Source organism: Lolium perenne, chromosome 3 (genome assembly GCF_019359855.2).
Source record: "Lolium perenne isolate Kyuss_39 chromosome 3, Kyuss_2.0, whole genome shotgun sequence".
Taxonomy (NCBI): domain Eukaryota; kingdom Viridiplantae; phylum Streptophyta; class Magnoliopsida; order Poales; family Poaceae; genus Lolium; species Lolium perenne.
The window spans coordinates 121,130,992-121,134,478 of NC_067246.2; positions in this window are offsets into that span (position 1 = coordinate 121,130,992).

A 3,487-nucleotide genomic window follows, 5' to 3' on the forward strand; every position below is an offset into this window, starting at 1 on the left:
GGGGTGCGGCCACCTTGTGGTTCTTGGGTGGCCGGCCCCCTCCCCTTGGTCCCTCATTATATAGGTGGAACCCCAAGTGTTGGTCTCCAAGTCTTCGAATAAGACCCGAACCACAAACCTTCCATATGGTGGGGAAACCTACCCAAGCTAGGACTCCCACTAGAGGTGGGCGTTCCACCTCCCATATGGGGGGGTGGCCGGCACCCTAAGGGGGAGTCCACTTGGGACTCCACCCCCACTAGGGTTGGCCGGCACCCTAAGGGGGAGTCCACTTGGGACTCCACCCCCACTAGGGTTGGCCGGCCATGGAGGTGGAGTCCCATGTGGACTCCACCTTCCTTGGTGGTTTCTTTCGGACTTTTCTAGAACCTTCTAGAACCTTCCATAGAACCTTCTGCGTCATTTTAATTCACATAAAATGACATCCTATATATGAATCTTATTCTCCGGACCATTTCGGAACTCCTCGTGATGTCCGGGATCTCATCCGGGACTCCGAACAAATATTCGAACTCCATTCCATATTCAAGTTCTACCATTTCAACATCCAACTTTAAGTGTGTCACCCTACGGTTCGTGAACCATGCGGACATGGTTGAGTACTCACTCCGACCAATAACCAATAGCGGGATCTGGAGATCCATAATGGCTCCCACATATTCAACGATGACTTTAGTGATCGAATGAACCATTCACATACAATACCAATTCCCTTTGTCACGCGATATTTTACTTGTCCGAGGTTTGATCTTCGGTATCACTCTATACCTTGTTCAACCTCGTCTCCTGACAAGTACTCTTTACTCGTACCGTGGCATGTGGTCTCTTATGAACTTATTCATATGCTTGCAAGACATTATACGACATTCCACCGAGAGGGCCCAGAGTATATCTATCCGTCATCGGGATGGACAAATCCCACTGTTGATCCATATGCCTCAACTCATACTTTTTGGATACTTAATCCCACCTTTATAACCACCCATTTACGCAGTGGCGTTTGGTGTAATCAAAGTACCTTTCTGGTATAAGTGATTTACATGATCTCATGGTCATAAGGACTAGGTAACTATGTATCGAAAGCTTATAGCAAATAACTTAATGACGAGATCTTATGCTACGCTTAATTGGGTGTGTCCATTACATCATTCATATAATGATATAACCTTGTTATTAATAACATCCAATGTTCATGATTATGAAACTAATCATCCATTAATCAACAAGCTAGTTTAAGAGGCATACTAGGGACTTCTTGTTTGTCTACATATCACAAATGTACTAATGTTTCGGTTAATACAATTATAGCATGATATATAAACATTTATCATAAACATAAAGATATAAATAATAACCACTTTATTATTGCCTCTAGGGCATATCTCCTTCATCCACCCCCAGGAAGAGGGTTCCTGCGAAGGTGATGTGGTATGCTCCTATAATACCACGGTTGAAACGTTTGTTCCAGAACAAAGAGCATGCCAAGTTGTTGGGATGGCACAAAGAGGACCGTAAGAAAGATGTGATGCTGAGACACCCCGCTGACGGGTCGCAGTGGAGAAAAATCGACAGAGAGTTCAAGTCATTTTCAGATGACGCAAGGAACTTAAGATTTGGTCTAAGTACAGATGGCTTTAATCCTTTCAGGGAGCAGAGCTCCAGTCATAGCACCTGGCCAGTGACTCTATGTATCTATAACCTTCCTCCTTGGTTGTGCATGAAGCGGAAATTCATTATGATGCCAGTGCTCATCCAGGGCCCGAAGCAACCCGGCAACGATATTGATGTTTACCTGAGGCCATTGGTTGAAGAACTTTTAGAGTTGTGGCGTGACGAAGGTGTACCTGTGTGGGATGAGCACGAACAAAAGGAATTTAACCTACGAGCGTTGTTATTTGTAACCATCAATGATTGGCCTGCTCTTGGTAACATTTCAGGGCAGTCAAACAAGGGATACAATGCATGCACACACTGTTTAGGTGAGACTGACAGTAATTATTTGGGAAACAAGAATGTGTACCTGGGGCATCGTCGATTTCTTCCAAAACAACATCACGTAAGAAAGAGAGGAAAGCATTTCGGAGGTGAGACAGATAACCGAACGAAGCCTACCCGCCCTACTGGGGAAGTTATATATGATATGGTCAAGGATTTAAAAGTGATCTTTGGAAAGGGTCCCGGCGGACAATCTGTTCCGCATGATGTTGACGGACACGTACCCATGTGGAAGAAGAAGTCGATATTTTGGGAGCTACCCTACTGGAAATTCTTGGAGGTTCACTCTACAATCGACGTGATGCACGTGACGAAAAATCTTTGCGTGAACCTGCTAAACTTCTTGGGCGTGTATGGGAAGACAAAAGATACACCGGATGCACGGCAGGACCAGCAAAGTATCCACGAAGGAAACAACCTGAATCCAGAGAAGTATTAAGGTCCTGCCAGCTACGCTCTTACCAAAGAGGAGAAGGAGATCTTTTTTGAAGTCCTGAGTAGCATCAAGGTCCCGTCTGGCTTCTCATCGAATATAAAGGGAATAATAAACATGTCGGAGAAAATTTTCAAAACCTAAAGTCTCATGACTGCCACGTGATTATGACACAATTACTTCCGGTTGCATTGAGGGGGCTTCTGCCGGAAAATGTTCGAGTACCCATTGTGAAGCTATGTGTGTTCCTCAATGCAATTTCTCAGAAGGTGATCAATCCACTTACTCTACAAAATTTACAGAAGGATGTGGTCCAATGTCTAGTCAGCTTCGAGTTGGTGTTCCCACCATCCTTCTTCAATATTATGACACATCTCCTAGTTCACCTGGTCGAAGAGATTGGCGTTCTCGGTCCTGTATTTCTACACAACATGTTCCCCTTTGAGAGATTCATGGGAGTCTTAAAGAAGTACGTTCATAACCGTGCTAGGCCAGAAGGAAGCATCTCCAAGGGCTATGGAACAGAGGAGGACATTGAGTTTTGTGTTGACTTTATTCCTGACCTTAAGCCGATCGGTGTTCCTAAATCGCGCTATGAGGGGAGACTGCGTGGAAAAGGCACGCTAGGAAAGAAATCAGCAACGTGTATGGACGGACATTCTTTCACTCAAGCACACTACACAGTTCTACATAATTCCATCTTGGTGGCTCCGTACAAAGAGGAACACAAGGATATCTTACGCTCTAAATACCCGGAGCAACGTGAAGATTGGATTGATGGAGAACACATGAAGACTTTCGGCGGTTGGTTGCAAACACGTCTCATGAATGTCACCGATGACGAGCAGCTGTACTTGTTGGCCAAGCAACCATCTTCTACTATATCGACTTTTCAAGGGTACGAGATTAATTGGAACACATTTTACACTTTCGCCCAAGACAAAAAGAGCACCAACCAAAACAGTGGTGTCCGCTTTGATGCAGAAGATGGCAATGGGAACAAGGTCACATATTATGGGTACATAGAGGAGATATGGGAACTTGACTATGGACCTAATT